The sequence below is a fragment of the Corapipo altera genome, unplaced genomic scaffold (assembly GCF_003945725.1).
Source record: "Corapipo altera isolate COAL_440 unplaced genomic scaffold, ASM394572v1 142, whole genome shotgun sequence".
Lineage (NCBI taxonomy): Eukaryota > Metazoa > Chordata > Aves > Passeriformes > Pipridae > Corapipo > Corapipo altera.
Genome location: NW_020884966.1, coordinates 1,227,887 through 1,250,724, shown reverse-complemented (window position 1 = coordinate 1,250,724; position 22,838 = coordinate 1,227,887). Strand labels below are relative to the sequence as shown.

The 22,838-nt window shown below is 41.7% G+C and overlaps 1 protein-coding gene across 5 annotated transcripts in view; it reads right to left on the bottom strand.

The window, feature by feature from the left end:
- TANC2 (tetratricopeptide repeat, ankyrin repeat and coiled-coil containing 2) overlaps positions 1-22,838 on the bottom strand; it is a 228,425-nt gene that overhangs the window by 190,455 nt on the left and 15,132 nt on the right. For all 5 annotated transcript variants that reach the window (XM_027664736.1, XM_027664738.1, XM_027664737.1 and 2 more), the window contains exon 2: positions 6,620-6,682. The gene's annotated coding sequence lies outside the window, so the exon portion shown is untranslated. The remainder of the gene's footprint in view (positions 1-6,619; positions 6,683-22,838) is intronic.

Genomic DNA, 22,838 nt, shown 5'->3' with positions numbered 1-22,838 from the left:
GAATTACATGAGCATCACCTGGGCCATCAAAACACAAGGAGCTGGTGTTTAGGCTCATTCCCAGGGCTCCTAAACAAAGTTTAGGTCGCCTTTGAAGCATCCCAGGTGGGAGACGGTGTGATGGTTTCACTCTAGGCCTTCCTGGAGACCAGCTTGTAACCAGGAAGGAACTAGGAAGGTGATCATGGAAGTATTCCATGCTATTCCTTTACGTAACTGGAGGTATAAATAAAGCCAGCAGGAGGGACCTTGCTCTCTTCCTTTCCGGTGAGGTTCGAGAACGGTGGGTCCCTGTCTCGGTCTGGCTTATCTGGAGCTGAGGCCTACAGCGACTGCTGTTATCTGCCACGCGTGAGGGGAGAGTGCTGGGCTGTGTCTAGCCATCCTGCTTGTTCAAAGGGAAGTGGTGAGATTTTGCTAATTTACCTTCAGTTGTCTGGTTGCTTAGATTGTGTAGGCTTTCTTTGGTCTTAGTCCTTTTTTTGTCCTTTTCCCTTCTCCCTTCCCGTCTCCCCTTTTGGGGAGCTATTTAGGATTTCTATTGTGGTGTATAGCATTCTCATTGTATATATCTGTCTCATATAAATATATATATATTTTTTTTGCTATAGCTTTGGCTGCTTAGGTCGTTTTTTTTCCTTTGCTCTCTGGGAAAGCAGGTCCTTGTTGTCGGGTTCCAGGGACTTGGTGGGAAGCCAGCTCGAAACTTGTACAGATGGAAAGAAAGGTCTGTTGGATGTGGCTCTGAGCAGCCTGGGCTAGTGGAAGGTGTCCCTGCCCTTGGCAAGGGGTGGGACAAGACGATCTTGAAGGTCCTTTCCAACCCAAACCACTTTGATTCTGTGATTTCACTTTAGCAGCAGCTTCTGCCGTGGTTTCTCCCTGCGTCCCACACACACAGTGCTGAGGAACTCTGAGTGTGAGCACTCACCAGACTCACATCCTGAGTGAGGTTTGCACATCACAGAGCAGCAGGTTCAGCAGGTGACCAGAACCAGCTGCTGCTTTCCATTTTCATGCACTGCCACGTCCTTTCATGGCTTTGAGCAAACGTGGTCACAGCTCTTCCTCTGTTCACTGACACTGAGCCAGAAAGAACGTTTAAGAATAAGCACTCGAAATTAAAAATTCTGTTGCTCGTATTAGTTCATGGAATTAGAAGGATTAAACAGCAAATGGCATTACATTATTAGGAGGAGCTGGATCAGGCCTTTTTTCACCCCCCAACAAGCTCCTAAATGCATCTCCCAGCCCAGGTTAATTCCCTGTGCCAGCAGAAGCAAAAGCTGCAGGAATCTGATGTGGGTCCCTTCCCATCTCCACTGCCACGGGATAACTGTCATCAATTCGGGCAACCAAGAGCTCCTACACTTTACTGGTCATTTATCTTCTCCTCTGTAACTTGAATTAACCAAACCTAATGAAGACTTGTGTGAGCACCAGTCTCCAAACAGCACCAGCAGGTGAATAAAAAGGTACAACCCCTACAATGGCTTTTTAGAACAAACAGCTCAAGAATCTGTTTTATGTCCACACGCTCTGCCCCGTGTTGTTTTATCCTCTAAGAAATCTAAATTTCAGTTGAATACACAATCCACAGCAGTTTCTGGAGCATGAGGAGGCAGCAGCACAAATATAATGAGGGGGAAAAAAAAACACAACCCCAAAGGTAAGGGAGGTAGAGGCAGACTGAGCTCTGCAACCTTACACTGAGCACTAAGTCCCAACAAATCTGGGACAGCTCATTAAATCCTCTGCAATGACTAAACTAAGGCCTATTGCTTTGTTTTCTTAATTTTAAGACAAGAGTTTGCAGACAGGCTGCAAAAGCCACTTCACATTTTGGGTGGCTACACATTATTACAGCCCACAGAAGTCGGTTTGGCTTCTTTTTATAGAAAAGACACAGAATTAAAAATCACAGCAATTTTTTTTTGTCGCCCATATACCACCAGCAGAAAGCCAGATCCCTGTATTTTCCTCTTCTCTGATCACCTCACTAAAAATAAAATTATTTCTTTATAGAAAGCTGATTAGCAAAGCTAAGCTCTTGTTCAAAAGGGTGTTTGATGTGCAGTGAGTCGGACAAACATCGCTGAGCCACTGCTGGCAAGTTTTGTGCACGTTAATAGGAGAAGCTATTAAATGCATATCCTCAGATTAGAACTCTGGGTTTTTTCCACAAGTTTCTAACTACAAAAAGAGGAAGGGAATGCAACAAGTCATATGTGAAAAGCACATTTCTTAAGGATTTTATTTCCCCTTTAAGTTTTCGGTTCCTTTCTCGCCTCTGTAGTGAAAATACCCACGAGGGACAGGCATTGGTAGGAAATAAAGCTACTGTAAACATTTTGGTGTTCCAAACACTTTAAAAGAAACAGATTTCTTTATATATGTGTTCACAATTGAAATTTTAGCCAGGAGAAGGCCCAACCAGTCTGTGCTTTACAATGATGCTCCCGAATTTCAGCAGCACAGCAGAGCTTTAACTCGATGGGTGAAAAGGACAACTTAACAACAACAAAAAAAAAAAGTCTTTGTTGCCAAATTGGAGGTGGTTCAACAGTTCTGGCAGCTGCCTCTTCAGATATTAATTTGTGGTTGAAGAGAAAAGTCCAAGGCTGTGCACAGGAACACCTCTGTGCCAGCCCATGGGATCCCATCAGCTCCTGTCTGGGTCAGGCAGCAGCAAATGAAGACACAATTTGCTTCCAGGACCTTCATAATATTCAGCAGAAGTTTATGAACACTATGGAGTCAAAAATTCTCAAAATATTATATTGATAGATAAAGTAAAAGTATTAGCAAACCCCTATTAAAAGACGTTTTTTCAATGACAGTCTCACTGCTCATTCCTTTATTCATCTCCTTTGTCCACTTGGTAAGATCCTGAGGCATCACATTCCCTCAATTCCCAAAAAGAATGATGGAAAGAAATTTTTTTTAAAAGAATGATTCCTTATGTGGTTTTCAAAAAAACCCCAAAACCAAAACAACAACAACAAAAAAACCCCAAACCAAAACAAACAAAAAAAAAAATCACCAAAATGACAACAAAACAAAACCAAAAACAAACCAAAAAAACCCCACCCCAAAGTCCTTTGAGAGAAAATACACTCAGTTATGCAAAATAACAGAAAAACTCCTTCCTCATAAAACATTCCATCTCAAAGGTTCCTGGGAGCATGAGATTCTCTCTCTTCATGAGCAAAGCTGAACTCACCACAGTAGAAATTAATAAGTGTGCATAATAAGTATCTTACATTAAGATGCCAAAAAAGGGAACCTTTCTGAGTGTTAGTTTTCAGGATTTAACAACATGTAAAGCCTAAATTAACATTTTTTGTGAACAGAAAATCTAACCTTTCATAAATTAGCGAACCACTTTTAAAGAGCAGTCAAGCTTCGGGAAGGAAGAGGTAACAAGGACTTTTTTTTATACAAGTGACAGATTTCTAAAGCTAATTATCACAAGATGAAAGAAATTGATAAATGAAAGGAAAACACACAACAGAGTTTGTCTTTCAAGCATTTACTCCACATACAACTCATATTGTACACAGAAATCTGTAACTGCTGCCAGACTGAGACTTCCCATGCTCCTCAAATCAATTATTCAGAGTTTAAGTTGAACTCTCATTTTAAACTGTCACGAAATTCAAGAGGATGTTTTGAGACAGAGCCCAATGATGGGGACCAGAGAACATTGAAAGCCACACTTGGACGCTCACGGGAGGACTGGGGCTGTCACAAGTCACCACTGAGAACCATCAGGGGCTGGTAGAAGCTCCTGGATCATCCATGATGATCCAATCCATTAAACTCTGCCTCCCAGAACACCCTGACTCACCCCAGGAGTGGGAATAACTGACTACAACAACACTGAAGTCAAAAGAAACACATATTTTTGTGAGCTTGGTCCGTGTGCACTTTAAACACACGGGAGCAAAATTCAGAGATGAAATATTTCCAGGAACTTCAGGAATGAAAACAGCATTGTTGGGACCCAGCAAGCATGCCAAGAACTTCGAGGATTACTTGGAAATAAGAAAACAACAAAGGAACTGAAAGGACTAAACCCTACCAATTAGAGGTCTTTAAGCAATTAAGAGTTTATTAAACGAAGTTCTCTAAACTAATAGGCTTTAGAACAACTGTATGTGAACAAAAATGAATTGTTTGATGTTCATTCCCTCCCAAAAGCCTGAAGACTAATATTGGTGATGGGGGGCTTGATGTTCATCCCCTTGGGCCCCTCCTCAAATACTTGGAGGCATCTTGACTTGTCTTTCCTACAGATCCTGCACTGAGCCCTGGAACTCGTGCTCTCTCCTGTTCTCCTGAGATGCCCCCACTTTCTCTGCTTCTCCAGCTACCTTTGATGGAAAGACATAAACACAGATCCACAAAACACCAAAACCAGCATCCCCACTGGAAAAACGTGGGCAGGAACATCAACGTGACGACGTCTCACAAGGAAGCAGCTTCAACCTCTGCTTTTGTTTTATCAAACAGAGCAGCTGGTAATGCTCCAGTTAAAAAGCAGTTCTGAGAGCATAACATGGTAATAGTCCCGTGTTTGTGGAGTTCCCAACAACAGCCCCGAGGTGAATGTGGCCAAACATATTCCTTGATGAGTCTGTGGTGATGATGTTCACTTCAAGTCTGTGGGGTTTGTGTTCACAGGTAATTTTTATACAGTTAGAGCCCGAGAGGAAGGAGACAAGCACTGTGTTATTATGAAAACCCACACAGTTTAGTCTGAGGAACAGCTCCCGGTGGTGCTGTGCTTGGAAAACAGCACTTCCAGAGGGTTAAAGAGCTTGGCCATGGAGACTGCAGCAGCCCCTGGAGCTGGGAGGCAGGAGGACAAGACCCTTCATCCCTCAGGTCTGGACAGGCTTGAGTTCCTCATCCTCTGCTAACAGGGCATTGTTTTTCCTTTTGTCTAGAACAGTCATACTTTGAGTAAGAAGGATGGAGAACAAAAGCACAACTGCTCCAGGAGAGATGGTACTGACAGACAGCTCATGACTCACTCTGAGCTCAGAGGAACTCACCACTCTCAACAACAATCAGCAGATAACCCTGCCAACCACAGAATACCAACTAATGCACCCTGCAACCTTAATTCTCACTCAAAGTTTGAATTTACTCTTCTGGGAAAAGGCTTTCTCCAGCAATAATTTTTATTGAAGTGTTGGGATTTACCACCGACTTAAAATAAGATCAGAAACTCTACAGAAAGAATGTAATCACTCACGAGGAGAAAGTCAAAAGTCAGAACCAGTTCTCTCTTCAACACGAAAATGTGGTGACCTTGAAATTAAGGAAATTTAATTTTGAACAGGGCTTTGTCATTTTGCATAACCCGGTTTCTAATTCTGGATTAATGATACAGACAATTCCTGAGGGACTCTTCCAGTCTCCATATACAATGTCAATTATAGAGCCTTGGAGAGCAACGATAACCACAGGGAAGTTAGGAATGCCATCACCTCACTTCCAGCAGCTCCTCTGCAGGGCTTTTAGTGCCTTCTGTGCTGCCCAGAACAGCTAAAATCATGTTTTAAACATTATTAGCAGCTGCCTCCATCAACAACCACGTGAACGGGTATTTAAGCCTGAAATAAAACGTGGCACAATCCTGCACAAGTTGAGTCGAATCAAACTGCCTTGGAAGGAATTTTAAGGCACTTCCTACAGCTGGAATCAACAACCCTCCCTCTGCCAGGACCAACAATGCTGATTCTGCCCCAAAACACCACAAGACCGAAGCGCAGCGAGATTCTTGCATTTCAGCTTTTGGCAAAGACACAGAGCAGCCAAAAACCCATCAGTCAAAAGCACACCAGCTCCAAACTGCACGTTCTGTTCGAGGCTCCCTTCAGTCTGAAGTTACTTTTGAAGACACACTGGTGTGACAGAAAAATGAAAACAAAAAACTAGGCAATGTATAAAGTGTCGGGAAACGTTACAGCACTTCACTGCTCAGACACTAAAGGAAATGTGAATTATTTAATTTTTAAATAATCAAAAATACATCTTAAATATAGACCTAATTAAGGAGCTGCTGTAAGCCTTTTCTGCAAACCTGCCCAAGTCTCAAGAATATTCAAGTCTCAAGAAGTCAAGCTCAATCCATTGGCAAGCACTGGAGATTTTCTCAGAACACAGAGTATTTTGGATTTTATATTAAAAAAGCCTTGAAACAATTAAGATACCAAAGTACATTTCTACAGAATGCAGTGTCCCTACTATACACTTTGTTTACAAAAAAGTATCAATATTTTAGTTAGAATGAACTCAATAACATAAAATCCTACATATAATTTCATTACATCTGTTTTCCTGCTGATCACCTCCAGTAGGGAAAGACAGAGAATGATCAAACGCTGATATGTGAAAATTCCTACATCTTTTTCTCTAAATACAGAAACAATCAGGATAAAAATCAGTAAAACTGATATAGGAAGACAATGCTCCTCCTGCTCCACGTTCCAATTCCAGGTGATCACAGATCAGCAAAGAAACAACTGAAGACAACTGCAATTGTATTAAACAATTCAACAACTCCTGCAAAGAAAAGTGGGACTATAAGAAGGAAAAATTCTCCTACCTTGGTATCTTTAGACGAGTTAAACCTCTAGTAAAAAGTGTCCTCCTCCATTCACTGCAAGTCCTGAAAGACATAAAAAAACCACAAGAGAATTTAGCAGCATCTTCTCAGCACCCTCTGTGCCCCACACCAGCCACATGCACTGAGCTACAACCATCCCATCCCAGGAATAAACCCACGGATTTCCCAGAGTGGAAGCACCAGGCAGCCCCTGCTCTTTAGCCTAACAATTAAAAAGTGAATGCTCCTGCTCTTAAATCTGTGAATCAATACTAATTTCAGTCACTTGCCTCTTCCCTCTCACCACTTTTCAACCGGGAGGAGAAGAAAAGCAGAGAAATTTCCCTTGGACACACATCATATAATGCACTATTTAACAAGCAGTATGTTAATTCCAAATATTTCCCTTCATCCCAGCAAGTTCTCCTGCTAAAACCCTGCAACCTCTCCACTGGTTTTTTTTTTAAACTCAATCCTTACATAAACACAACTCCCAAGAGGGATCCAGCACTAAATCAAGGGTTCAGTCCTTGGCCCTTTGCTCTGTCATCACATGCTCAGAACAAGTTCATCAACAAAAAGCCACGAGAAATGTATCTTGTAACTTATTGAAAAAGACCAGAGCAGCTATTTTATTCCCAGCCTGTGTTTTATTTGTGCTGATGATATTGTGTTACAGCCTCCACCAATCCATTGTTTCAGAAATCTCATTTGAGAACCAGCAAACAGAAGGAAATACAGACACATCTCATTTGTCATCAAACAAACAAACACCAAAAAAATCCCAGTAAATTGAGGCCACCTTAAGTTTAAAGCAAAGCAGAATAATTGCTCAGCCACTTCAGGGAGGTTTTTTATGCTACTGCAAGAGGATGCTGAGAAGTAAATGACAGCTTTATTTGGGATTCACAACCATAACAGCAACTTCTCCAATGGTTTTATATGAATAATTTTGTATATAAAGCTGTAAGACATTCCATAAATTCATGAAGTGATCCTATCTCACTTCTCAGGGCTGCCAGTTACCTCCCTGCCTTCCACTCTTCCCTTCTGTGGAAAAAGAACCGAGGAGCCAGCGAGCAGCACGGCCATGCCCTGGGAGAGGGCTGGAAACACAGCTCATCCCACAGCCTGAGCAGGGATCCCTGGGACAGGAGCAATGTTCCTTCTCCAAATTCCCTTCCCAGGTTCTGCAAAGCCCTGGGTGTGCCCCAGATCACCCAACTGCTCCAGAATCTGCCTCTGATAGAAACTGAACTGTTAAAAAGACCCAGCTCCAAATTCCCGACTGAGTGTCCAACCCCGGAGAGCACAAGAGCACGGGGTGGAACTTGTTTTAACTGAGCCCCCACGGAGGACAAACCCAAACACATTCAGATTAAAGACCATTTTTATTATATATTTTGTCACATAAAGGAAGTCCCTGGAGGGGAACTTTTCACAAGGGCCTGGAGGGACAGCACAGGGGGGAATGGCTTTAAGCTGAAGGAGGGTAGGGTTAGATGAGATATTGGGAAGAAATTCTTCCCTGGGAGGGTGGGGAGGCCCTGGAACAAATTTCCCAGAGAAGCTGTGGCTGCCCCTGGATCCCTGGAAGTGTCCAAGGCCAGGTTGGACGGGGCTTGGAGCAACCTGGGCTGGTGGAAGGGGGTGGGACTGGATGGTCTTGAAGGTCCCTTCCCATCCAAACCATTCTAGGATTCTATGATTCTAAAAAAAAAAAAAAATAAAATATTTCTTAGATCCTAAACAGACAAAAGCCAAAAAGGATCTTAGAACACTTAGCTTTCTCCACAATTCTTTTAACTGGTCACAAATCAGGTACCTGCAACCACCTCAGGTAGGTGAGTGAGTGAAGAGAAATTCTTTCTTTCAAAAGCAGCAACGTTACAATTTTTGGAAAACTGAAAACATTCACCTAATAACTCAAAATAACTGCTTATAAATGTTTCAGTCTGCTGCCATCTACCTCCTTACTCCAGCTCTTAATGTGATCCCCTGTAAAACAAAGAGCAGCACTGGTCTGAGCCAGGGGAGCTCCGAGCTCCCCATCTGCATTCCCAGAGAGGAGCTGATGAATCTGCACCGAGCTTTTCAACAGCAGAGCTTTCATCTGCTCCCAGGATTCCATTAGAAATCTTTATGTGAATGCAGCAGATATTAGTGGGTTGTCAATAAAAGCTGAATGGCATTAAAGTGCTTTTATTCTTTAAATGCCTTTAACCCTCTAATTATATTTGGAAATTCCGCTATTGAACTGTATGAAAGTTATAAATCCTGACATGTTGTATCACAACAAATACATTTAGACTAATACACAAACAGTTTCGGGGGCAGGGGAGAATCAATTTTAGAATTATTCCCTCTTGATTAAACACATAAATCTCAACTGGTGTGTTTCAATCATGAGCAACACTCAGTCAGGGTTTCTGCAGATATTCCAAGTTTGGGGGGTAAAAATCCTCTGTCCCGTAGTGTGGCTGCCAAGTCATAACATACATCTTTCAAAAAATTAAAATTAGTCCTTTTTATTATATCAGCATTGTTTTTCCAAGTTCTCTTGGACTTGGCAGGGAGAAGGGAACAGTCCTTGAGCATCTCAGCTCTCACCCCCCAACCCAGGAAGGGACTTTGCTCTGCTGGTTTCCTCCCCACTCAAGGTGGGAGTCGGGTAACAGGGGCACAAACAGTCCCTGTCCTGCCAACTGCACAATGTCCTCGGGCTCCAGACTCCTTCTGCCTCTGCCCATCAGTGAAGAAGGCAACTGCTGCCAACTGGGACTTCTGCCCATAAAATCCAACTGGGAATTGCCAGCCAACAACTTCCAGTTGCCATCCAGGTCTGCAAATGTAAAACGTGACCGAGGAACAGGAACGTTCCTGACTTCCACAATAATAATAAAAAAAAAAACAATCTAAGGATTGCTTTTAACAACAGAATCAGGTAACTTATGTCAGGGACAGCACAACCAGAAACAAAACCCACTGAGAATGTCAGAATGTGATACAGAAGAGCAGGAAAACACTTCACCCCCAGATCCCTTTGCTGACTTTGCATCCAGCTGATTTCTTTCCTTTGGAACAACCCTCAGCCCAGAGAAATATTAATTCAACTGCACAGTTCCTATACCACATTTACCTTCCCACTGCATCCACCACTTTATTCAACTTCACCCACTGTAACAGAAATCATCCACTTGAAAAAGTTTTTGGATAACTCTCTGCATTTGGGACCTTTTCCCCTCCTCATACCCTTTGTGAGTGAAGCCCTCGTGCCCAGAGCTGCTCAAGGGGCTGGGAAGGAACAGACAGAAGAGAATCTCATCTGAGAACCAGCAAACAGAAGGAAATACAGACACATCTCATTTGTCATCAAACAAACAAACACCAAAAGAATCCCAGTGAACTGAGGCCACCTTAAGTTTAAAGCAAAGCAGAATAATTGCTCAGCCACTTCAGGGAGGTTTTTTCATGCTACTGCAAGAGGATGCTGAGAAGTAAATGACAGCTTTATTTGGGATTCACAGTGCTCCCACAACTGTAACAGCAACTTCTCCAATGGTCTTATATGAATAATTTGGTGTATAAAGCTGTAAGACATTCCATAAATTCATGAAGTGATCCTATCTCACTTCTCAGGGCTGCCAGTTAACAAGAGAACAAAGAAATGCTATCAAAAAGCACAAGTTAGGAATAATGACACCCAGCCAAGTGAGCAAACACTCAAGAAATACAAGAATGAAGGTTTAGCCCACTCAGGAGAGGAGGGAGTCAAGCAGCTCAGACACAAAGCAGTCACCTGCAGGCCTGAGGTCTCAAATAATTTCTTGCTTATATACCTATGGAGACAATAACTACTGAGTTCTCCTGCAGAAGAACATGTTAAAAGTAACAAAAAAGTGTAAAACAGCAAAAAGGCACACACTGACCATCCCTGTAACATCACATTTGCCTTCAACTACTTCTTAAAAGGAGCTTTTCCTATATTCTTTTAAATATATGAGGATATGGTTTGCAAGTTAAACTCAATTTTTAAATATCCCAGTGCATGAGGGCACCAAAAAGGCATAAAATCAAAGCCAGTTCCTCCAAAAGGAGGGCTCCTTTTGGAGAAATAATTGCAACAGGTAAGAATGGTTCATGAAAAAAAATTCCAGTATTGTCAACACTTTCAGGTGTCAGAATTCAGCACCTTCCTGTCACTCTAACCCAGGAGACAACAGCCTACAAAACCAATTAATACCTTCAGGTACAGCAGCACATGTTCCAGCTGCAGTATTTTCCTGTCAAGCTAAAATCCATGACAGAAAAAAAAAAGAACTTAAGCTTTTAAGAGTCGACAAACAAAACCAGGAAAGCTTCCAGCCAGAGCAACCTGACTGGAGCTGGAAAGAGGGATGGCCTGAAATGAAACCAGAGCATTTGATTTCCCAGTGATGAGTCTGTTGAGATCTCTCAAGCTGAACCATCCTATATTTGAAAATAGTGAACCATTCACTCATCCTGTATTTGAAAATAGAGAACCACTCATCCTATATTTCAAAATAGTGAACATCAGGATTGAGAAGCTCCCAAGAGGTTGAAAAAAAACCCCCAGTTTTCTATTTACTGTAAATAAAGGAACCTTTTCTCCCCATAACTGAAGCAAACAGGTAAAAATTCACAGCAATTTTGCAAAGCTAATTGAGTCTGAAGCCTCTGAACCAAGAGTAGCACAGGTCACACGTCCCCTGATCTCAACAGTTTAATTATATTTTCCCAGAGAAATTAACAACTTACTCATAACTTTTATCAACAGAACATTAATACACAGACATTAAACACAATGACCATCTGTCTTTGAAAACCAAAACTTCCCCAATGATCAGAACATGCTGCTCAACCAGTCCTGCTGGAAAGCAAAGGCTCTGAAATGGTCTCATGAATAGGGATTTCCATCTTTAAATGAGGTTATTTTTCTAGTTTTGGCTGTCAGATGCACCAGCTGGTATTCATCTGATAAACTGAGTAAGCTTGGATGGTATTCTAAAATCAAATCACATCACAGTTTAAATTCTTTGCACATACATATATGTTGGAAACAAAATACATACTGACAAAAATAGTCTTTATTCCAGTTCTAACTTACATAAATTCATTTTTTAAGCAAAACATGTGGTTTAATGATGCCTGGCATGTAACAAATCAAAGATCAAGAAAGTGGTAATATTCTTTAAATTACAGTCATGTAAATAGGACTGACCTAATTTGACTGAGGACTAATCTGGAAAACAAGTCTCATGTTTCCATCTTGATAAAGAGTTTGTCTTCTTAACCTCATATTCTCTAATTAAAAGTAAGATTTGAATCATATGTTACCATACATAATGACTGTACTTACACAGTTCATTACACAGGAACACACACCATTGATAAATCAAGAATTCCACAAATAAAACCACCCAACACAGCACTCTGGTCCAGAATTAGATAGGTCTTGGCTGATTTTCAACAGTATTAAGCAAGAATCCACTCTACCATATTCTAAGTTGGCAACAGTTTCTTCATGATCATCACTCTAAATAACTATGGGAAAGCATCCAGACATCAATGGAATTATGGAAAAAAAAAAATATCAGAAAATTGGCCACGCTTTAAATTAAGAGCTTTTTGCTTCCCCCATGTGCCTAAAAAAAAAAAAAAAAAGAAAAAAAAAAAGAAAGAAAAAAGAAGAAAAGAAACTGCCCTGTGTGTTAAATCCAGATGACATTCCCATTCTGCTCTTACCAACTCAGACTCCTGGTTTTAGATGAAAATCATAAGGAGCTCCCACTATTATTTTCTGCTCAACAAACAGTTCCAAGCCCTTAATGGATGATCCCAATTTTCAGCATCTTAATAATGTTTATAAAAATATATAAACTTATTTATTTACTGCCTTTCCCCAGCAATCCGGGGGCAGGAGCTGGCAGTGGTTTGTTGTTGAGGTGCCTGGTGCTCCCCAGCCCTCACCTCTCTCGTGCCTCCAGACTGTTAATTACCATCCCATGTTTAATAACTCTGAATCCATCCTGTGTTTAATAACTGAGCACAACCTGTCTGTTCACCCCCTCTGCTCTATCTCAGATCAGTCATTATTTATTAACCAGCTGAACTCCCAAACATGCCCATGTGACCAGAAAATGATGGGTTCTGGGAAAAATGCACCAAGAAAAATATTCTCCTCCCAGAGCAATTCAAGGTTAGGAGACTTATTGGAATTATTTGACTTTTCACAGATGTCAATAACTTGAAGAGGAGACTTCATGACCCACACATGCCACAGACACTGAAAGGGCATCAAACACAGCAGCCCTTTGGAACATCCCAAGCCTATTCCCATCTTCCCAATGCTGCTGCAAGCTTTGCCAGGGATTTCAGCAAGAACTGAACAGAATAACTCTGCTCAAACATCTGCAACCCAAGCTGGTCTACTGGAAGGTGTTCCTGCCCATGGGAGGGGTTGGAAGTAGATGATCTTCCAGGTTCCTTCCAACCCAAGCCATCCTGGGTTTCTAACAAATTTAAGGATGAAATTTCTAAGATTCAGGAGTGTCATTTCCATTGTGGTTTTATCCCAAGGGTTCACATTTCCATCCCTGGGTCCACACCCCACCATCACTGCTGTGTTGGACAGGTAAGGAAGGAGGCTGGGAAGCAGCTGGGAACAGGCAGGGCCTGGCTGGAGATGGCTCCAGAATGGACTGCTAAAGATTCCCTCATCCCTCTGCTCTATTTTTGGGTTTGATCTGCTTTTTGGTTTGTTATTTTTTTTAATTCCTGCCAGAACTGGGCTCAATTTTCCCAAGTTTGTCTCATTTAACTTTTGCCTGGAAGGACAGGTGCACGGGGAACTTGCTCCCAACCCCAGGAAGCACCTCAGTAGCTGCAACTGTGCTGCTCCTTTAGCTCAGAAGCCTCTGAGGATGTAAAATAACCCCTGAGAATATAAAAATACCCACTCCAAAAGTCCTTAACCAGCTCCCACGGAACAAACCCAATTTCAAAGAACGTCAAAACCTTTTCTCTGCTCCTTCAGAAACTGCAGCAAGTGCTCAAACACAACCCTTCTTCCCAGCCTGTTTTTCCCTTTTTAAATACACCATGTGGAAATATGTGAAGATGAATACAATTATCAGGAGAGAGAAGCAAGTGCAGATGGGGGAAGAAACTGGAAAAATGAAACGGGATGGGAGGGGGGAGAAAGGAATCTTAAAAAGAGAGAGAGGGTAAAAGAGGGGTCTTGGGTTTTTTTAACAGAAATATTACAAGTAGCTTGAATGGTTTATTTGAATTCATTTGGTTTTATATTGCCAGAGGACAGAGTGATCTGCAGTTGAATGAAACAAAAGTAACATCCTACTGACAGCTTTCTCAGGGACAAGTACGTGTCCCTACACAAAGTCAATCAAACATATTGTAGAGTCACAGTTCTTTCTCAAACATTTCTTGTGCTCAGCAAAATCAATAATACGAAGGTTTTAACATCCACAAACAACCTGGGCTTTGAGTTAAAAGAGAGGAAAGACAGAAAGAAAAAACAAGGGATTTTTCATCTGTGAATCCACACTCAGAATAAAAAGAACAAGAGTTTTTTGTGTTGTTAACAGTGTGCTAACAGTACAGACCAGATCTCAGAGTGAAACACAGCAAAGAAAGGGGGATTTAAGCGAGACTTTGTTTTATTTGACTGTCATTTATTTGATAGTTGGCAAACTATTCCTTGCAGGATAACTGGGACTTGGCAGAAGTGGATATTCCGCTTCAAGTCACTTCTTCAAACCTTCCAACAAGGGAACACACAGAGGAATAAGTACTTGAAGGAAAGGGCTTATTTATACACCTTTTATCTTTTATGATGTATGTAAGTGATATTTAATATAGGCCTGACTACTTCAGACAATGTGTTTAAATTACAAGTTATAAATGAAACCATTGTATGAGCAGTGAAATTACAGCACATAACAGGCTTCAAAAGAATCCAGTGTTGGACACTCGAGCTCCATTCCACCCTGTCCTCCTCAGCCAACAACAGGCAGGGGGGGTTTCATCCTGCACTGGGCAGGAAAAATGGAGATATGAAGAGTTACAGTGCTGGTAAGAAGTGTGGTTGCTTTGTGCAGCGAGAGCTGAAAGCTCAGTGAGATTCTTTTAACTGGAAAAACGAGCTAATCTTTAAGCAAACTGTTATGGGGCCATAAAGGACTCAAGCCACGAGGAGATAAAACAGTAACAGGCAGGAAATATTCACAGGGAGAGAAGCAAAGTGAGCTGGGCACTTCCCAAAGCCCAGGCTGAGTTACTCTCAGTGTGACTCCTGCAAACTGCATCACCACGGCTTAAGGAGTTGGCTGAATACCAAGCAGCCTCTTAACTTATCCCAAGTATAAACCAGCACACTTTGGCCTCAGGAGCATTGCCTGTGGCTCAGGTGTGCTCCAGTCCCTCCAGCAGCTGGGACAGTAGCATTGGAGAAACCTGCCCTGCAACTTGCTGTGCTCTGTCTCCCACATCCCTCCTGCCTCCTCCTCTGCGTGGTCCCTGCACTGTTTCCCACCAGTGAAGGTGGGTGCTGGTGATGCTGCAGTTCTGGTGCTTTTCTGAGTCACTCCAGTCTCAGAAAATTTGGGGACACTGCTATTCTTCATTTTGGGACAGGAAGTGCTCTGTCCATGACTCATGGACAGAGACAAGGGAGTATCACAAAGTGTGTATCAAAACTGAAGATAACACAGCAGACTGATACTGCAGCCTTGGTTTGGTTTTGAGACAAAGCCTTCACACCCTCCCCCATCTAACTTTAATAAAACTCTGGCAGTGAAGGGTGAGATTTCTTCACAAAGTTGCATAACTATAAAAATAATCTGATTTTTTAACTACTACCTATAGTCTGTCATATGGAGGAAATCTAAATGCCTCCTAGAGATGGAGAGGCTGCATACCTTTCTCTCCATTTGGAACATAAATGACTGCAACTGGCATGTATAATCAACAATAATTCATGTCCTCCTTCATTGAGGCAAATCCCAAATCCTACCCACTTCTTGGCATTGAAGAGGGTGCACAACCAAGGAAAAAAAAAACAAAAACAAAAAAAACAAAGAACAGCAAAAAAACCTGGTTTACTTTTCTTCTGAAGCCTGGAGCATCTGAATACTTGAACTGAGAGGACCAGTCAAGGAATAACCCACACCCACTCACACCTTTTCTCTCTGAAGCCATCAGGTAGACCTGCTGGTGAGAGCAAGGAGACCCAAATCTTACCCTTACTTACATCTTCCTCCTCCTGTGGCAGCATCACTAACTCTGAGATTACTCCAACATTACTCTTATCACTCATGCCCTGGAAGGAGGATCAGCACAGAGGTGTTACCAAGACTGCAAAGATTCTCTTTGTGGAGCAGAATTCCACAGCATCCTACATCTACACATACATCTCTAATACACATACCCCACTTCCACCCAAATTCTTATTCCAGAGCAGGAAGAATTCAGGGCTTGAGGAACCCTTTGGTTAAATTCCCACTTTGGTCTTAGCCCTAAACAGCAGCACAGTCTCACCCCTGGCTCCAGCTCACAAAGCCAAAATCTCTGATTCACCTTTATTACGCTCTGGAACAATGTCTATGAAGAAACAATGGTCTCAAAATTTCCTCAGGCGAGTTCTGCAGGAAAACATTTCTGACATCAAGATGTGTTACAGCAAATACAGCAATTGCTGGGGCTCTATCACCATCCATATCAGGAAGGTTTTTTTCTTTAACAAGAACGAGTCTGAAACATGAAAAATGGTTTAATGTTCACAGTGTTGTAGCTAGACTGGATTATCTTAAATCTAAATCGAGTATGGATATCACATTTTCCAAAGTTTACTGCTTTTAAAGCAAAATAATGCAAACAATACTGCAGAAAGCACTTCAGAACAGTCTTAACACAAGTCCAAAAAAAGGCATATTTCCTCAGCTACCAGAGAGAGCTTTTATGTTGTATAAACACACACAGGGAAGAAGGAGGAAGGACTCTGTTGTTGGCTTTTGGGCCCTGGCTATTAAAGCAATATTCCCAATCCCCAGTGCCCAGCTGTGTGATGTGTTCATTTAACAAGTTAACCTTTCGAGATCACAAGACCCAAGAACAAATCCCTCCTCAACCCACCAGTGAAGCAGCTCCCCAGCTCAGGGGCACCTCCCAGGAATGGAGCCAAGGCAAGAACAGGAGACAGATACTAAAAAAAAAAAACCAAGAAAAGTGGCACAACCTTACTTTTAGCAGTGATTTAAAGGGTGCATTGCATCATTCTGAGAGATACACGTGGTATGTGCCTACATTTCACTTCGAATTTGCACTTTGTTTACTGGTTTTAAAACACATCTCCATAATTCCTCTCTACTCTGTCACTCCTCTTCCACCTAAGTCATTCCACATCTCTGATCAACCTTGTCCTGCTCTAACTATTCTCCAGCTCTAAAATTCCTTCTGGAAAACGAGCCAACCAACCCTCACAGCCTTCAGGACGGGGCCATTCCCCAAATCTCCACGATGCTTTGAGTTATTCACTACTTCTTGCCTATTAATCCTCAACATTTCTCACTGAGATTCCTTTGCTTTGTTTAGATTTTAAAGCTGCCAAGCTCTGAGCTGATGTTTCCATGGCTCTACGAGTCATAATCCCAAGATTCTCCACTGAGCAGTAACAGTCAGTTTAAAACCATAATTTTCTATAACTTGCATGTGTTTTTCCAGCACATGCAGCACTTACATTTATCTATGGTGCATTTCATTCACTGTTATTAATCAGTAATTAAAGACTTAAGGCCCTTCTGCAACTCTTCAGCCATCCCTTGGTTTTACTACACTAAGTCTGTATCACCTCCAGCCTTCTTCATGTGTGAGCCCATTAATTAGCAGGATCCTACAGGGTCTGGTGCCAAATTCTCCAGGTGACATCCCTCTGCTGTGACAGCTGAGCATTTATTTCTCTCCTCATTTCCATCTTAGCCCATTCCTCACCATGACAAGACTCTCTCATGCTGTGCCCACTCAGTTTTCTAAAATGTCTTTGGGTGAAAAACTTTGGATGAAACCGCCGAAAATCCAAGTGGATTATGTCAACTGGATCCTCTCCTCCAGGATTTGCTGGCCCCTCCAAAACTTCACGTGGCTCAGAAAGCAGGAATTCCCTCTACAAAACCCACCCTTCCTGGATTTATCCATCTGAGCAGCACAAAGGGTGACTTCACCCGGGGTGAAGCAACACACAGATACGGAGGTACCACCACGTGACTCCATCCTCCTGAACCCACGAGCCAGACAGGTTCCATTTGCTGGGATAATTTTCCATTTCCCCAGAAGGAACTGATGAATCCAAATGCGTTTCTTTCAGAAGAAATAAGGAGCCAAAACACCTGTTCTCCACCCAAAACCCTGCCCACAGAACTCACTGTCCCAACGGCCGCGCTGCAGAATTCAACCAACTTCCCATTTTCAAGTCAAGTTAAAGCTGTGAAGTGTTAGGACTTCAGCTAATTAAAACTGATATTTCAGCCCCTGTTATCATTTTGATAATGTAGGTCTTCATTTAAAAATGAAAAAAATCAATTAAGTTTAAAAGCTGCCTCCATCAGGAGACATTGAGATACTCACACTGAGTTCTTTCACTGATCCTCACCAACAACATCATTCTCCCCTGGTAAAAGCACTGTATTCTCTCCTTCACCCCTAAAGCAAGCAAGATACTCCTCACTTACACAGTGTGTAGCCTTGGTGGTGCCTGCCATGCCTCAAACACCACCTGGAATGGGAACATCACAAAGCAACCCTTGAGGGACAACACAGTGCCCTGGGCACTGCCAGAGCTCCCTGGAGATGAGATTCCCACTGGCACTGGTGGGTTGTGAGCAATTTGATGTTTTTTTCAAAGAAAACCAACCAAAAGGTAACTCTCTCCCACCATGTTTCACTTAAAACACAAATACAAAATTTTTCTAAATCAATTAAGCATTCAAAGTTCCACAAAACAACAGAAAAGGCATAAAAGTGTCTCCTAGGAAAATTTCTTGCTCCAGTTTATCTGTAAGTCAAGTCATTTTCCATTAACCAAACCACTGAGCCACCACAATGCCCCTTCACAGCAACTGATACAGATCTCATCAAAAATTCCTTTCAGGTGAAACCATTAAAACAATAAGGAAAAGCACAGGAAAACTGCCAACTGAAAATCATTTCTCTCTTCTACAGGGCCCGGGCAGTTAAGATTATAACAGATGAAGGCTGCAGAAAGAAAAGCCTTCCCTGCCCCGGTGAGCTCACCCTGCAGAGCTGATAGCCTGTGTTTGCCTTTGCTTTTCCGGGTATAGGAAGTTCATTTCCTCCCCTGCTCTCCCAGCCCCTCTCAGGAGAGATTCACACAGCAACAATGAGCAGGAAAAAAAGGGAAAAATAAGAAAGTCCCAACTGAGTCAACGCTGAACCTAAAATTACACCTTCAGTGTCAAGCTGAGGTCCCTCCTGTCAAGAGGTTACTCTGCTCATGAGTGACTTTATGGACAAAAATTACTTTTAATACACTAATATACAGTGGCACAAACAGTGAGGGTTCACCCCTGTGCTACTCAAGGAAAGCAAGGATCATTCCACTTGTACCAGAATAAAGAGGCTTTCTGGAGCTCACTCCATATTTAAAGGGGAAAGATGAAATATTTCCACAGGCTAAAATATTGCTGAAGCACAGGTCAAGGGATATTCCTCAATACCATTCCACCACAGCAATCCTCAGCAAAGAAAAATTCACAATATAAATAGATATTGAGCAACAAATCAGGTAACTAATCATTTTTAAAAAGTTTAAAAACTAGAATTTAAAGTTGTAACTGAGCAGTCAATCCCTATATGTGTAACTACTGGCTGAGTAAAAACAATATCAAAAATTCACAATTGGTAGCTGGCATTTCATTTTTAAATTATGGCACTTACCTACAAAAAAAAAGTTTCACTTACTTTTAGAATCATAAAACTATAGACTGGCTTGGGTTGGAAGGGACTTTAAAGCTCATCTCAATCCAACCTCCTGCCATGGGCAGGTTCACCTTCCACCAGAGCAGGTTGCTCCAAGCCCTGTCCAACCTGGCCTTGGACACTTCCAGGGATGGGGATTTTGGAACAACATTTAAGCATTTGGGTTTTTCTCTCTGCCATTCAATGGTCATGGGAAACTCAGATTAACTTTTTTTTTCCTAAAGAAAAAAACACAAATAAGATAGGAGGGCAATTTAAACAACCTTCCTCAGCCACACAGTTCCTGCTTCATTCCAGTCCTTATTCCTCTTTCCAGTTTTAATTGTCCTTCCTCTCCAAATCTCTGTTTTGATGCTCCACCACAGGTACTCCAGTTCCCTTTGCAGTCCAGGACTACTCAAATTATCATATAGGTTGAATGCTTATAACAAGTTTTAGAGCTTTACATAGAAAAATTCTTCCTCAGGAATCCCACAGCAAGGACAAGGTAACATTGAACAGGACAGGCAGGAAATCACGGCCACACCCAAATAAAAACAGTGCAAATGGTGCATATAATGATGTCAAACCCCCCAGTGTGGGCTTCTGTGCCTGTTCAAATGACAGAGAAACACCAGAAAGAGCTCAGCCCTACCCATCCCACATTTTTGGGGCCCTCCTCTGACTCTGCCATCTCCCACTGGCTGTCCCAGGACACAAATCCTGCCCAAGCTGAAGTTGCTTCTGAATGGCTGCAAATCTTGGGAAAACCTCTCCCAACTCTCCTTCCCAAATTCAATTTCTTCCGCTACCCTACGTCAAGTCGTGTTGAAAATCACACAGTGAGACATTTGTGGGATTTGCAAAGATTAATTCTCCCATTACTCACTGATTAATTAAAATCTGATTGAGACTTTGACCAGTAGTTTGCACTTGAATTTAAAACCGAGAACAACTGGGTGGGTTTTAATGTGTTCATTTGCATGGGCTGGGCAAAGAAAACAATTTTGGAGCAAAAACTGCTGCTTGTTATTCCAGCCATGCTTTACCTTCTCAGGCAATAATTGTTTGCCATCTCACCAGTGCTTGAGCTGAAGGGAAGGGAAGGGATGGAGATGTTTGCTCTGAAACAGCCCCAATGTGTTCATCTCTTATGTTGCTTTTCCTCCAGTTGCCTTATTTTGAATATGTCCAAGGATATATTCTCTAATCCAGATTGCAATTATATAGTATGTTTTCTGTGCTGTCTCTTAAAGGTGATTTCCTTATTGAGAGATCCCAAATGCTGAAGATTAACATGGAAATGAGATGCTCCCTGAGAACTGCAGGGTGAGCAGTTGGTACCTGGATAAAACAACATCCCAGCACCATTCCAGCCTCTTCCATGACCCCCCTCCAAACCCCTCCCCACAGACATGACCTGGGTGGGAAAAGCACCATTTCAAACAGCTCTAAAAGGCTCCAGTGGGACACACTGGGAGCTCTAAACCACAATTTCTTTCATGTGAGAGCATCTTTCCTCCAAACTCCACCAGCCTGTTCAGTTCAGAGCGTCACTGCTGGAATGCAACACATTCCTCACACTTTCTGTTTTTAAAGGTGCCACTTTCCCTTCACACACAACTGAACTGTTGGAATCTGCAGGAAACCATCTCCATCCATCTGCACCTGCAGTTTGTCACCACTCCAGGACAGTAATCCTACCCCAAACACGTTTTTAATGGGGAATATCATCTTTAAAAGAGTAATATAAGATGTTTCATGTTCCAGTCATGCCTAAGGTAAGCTGGGAAAGGGTCCAGTTCCGTGTACACTGATCCAGGAGTTGGATTCCACTGGATTCCTTGGAGTTGGATTCCACTGGATTCCTTGGAACAGCACAGGGATGGAGACAGAGGAACTGCTACAGAGGATTGGAATATTATCTCTGCCTAAGTGATTCTTAATAAAAAATTATTTATTATTAAGATAATAAAATATTAATGTAATAAAAATATTTCTTCTTATAAAAGAAGTGATTCTTCTATACAGCAGCTCTGCCACAGCACCAACACCAACGGAAAACTAAACTTCTGAATTTCTGCTCCCATCAAATTTGTGCAGACCTGGTTCACAGGATACCACTATGAACTATACCCAGAATTACACTTTCCCTGCATAGGTTTGAATAATGCATCAATATGCAAAAATATAATCCAGATTCAGTGTTAATTCTAGGTCACTTGACAGTACAGAATTAGATCCCTAACTTGAAATCCTCCCAGAAAGTTATTACTGTGACAAAATTAATATTATATGACTCTACTGCAACAATTAATAAATAAGATCTGTCAGTAGGTTCAGGAAAAAAAATCCTTCACGGGCTGTTTTTGCTCCAAACTCCACGTGCTTTAAGCACTCACTCTATCCTGGCAGTAAAGTTGAACACTTAGCTTCATTTATGTAAGCCAAATTAAAATAACTACACCCCTGAAGTAATTAAAAGAGAGGAAGATAAGGAATGAATTTCAATATTATTAGCAACACCCCTTCTCTCTAACTCTCAATTATATTTGTTTGTATAAAAACATTTGTGTCAGGGCACATTTTATTAGCTTGCTCTGAAACATCTGTAGAAAACTCAGGCAGCAATTAGACAGATTAATGTCTAATATTGAAGAGTAATTTACTCCTTTCCACAGTGCCAGCTAAGAAATGCTACTTAGTCCTCTCCAAATGTGCCCTTGCTCCATTTTACATTTATATTCCAGTGGAATATAAATTATGGCTATAAATACATACACACAGAGAAGATTTTTAAAAAGTACATCCAATGGCTAGAAAAAGGGGGAATGTAAAATTCTCTATTAAAGTTTGCAATCAACTCGACACCGAGTCCCCAAAAATCTTAACACAGATATACATAAACATTATGGGAAATTCAGAACTTGGGGAGGAAAAAAGTCAAGAAGATTTATCAGCTTCCAAATACTGAGCTAATAATTACAGATGTGAAAATCCACTGAAAATCCACGCAGAAGATGCTGCTCAGAGCAAAAGGTGACCTATAGAATCTTTACTCCCAGGGTGTCTAGAAAAAAATAATGCTGATTATCATTCCAGTTCAGTCTCAAGCCCCTGCCTTGCAGATAAAAGAAATGCATCTGTAATATCAGGCAATTTTCCTCTGAATCAAACACACAACTCCAAATTTCACCCAGCACACACA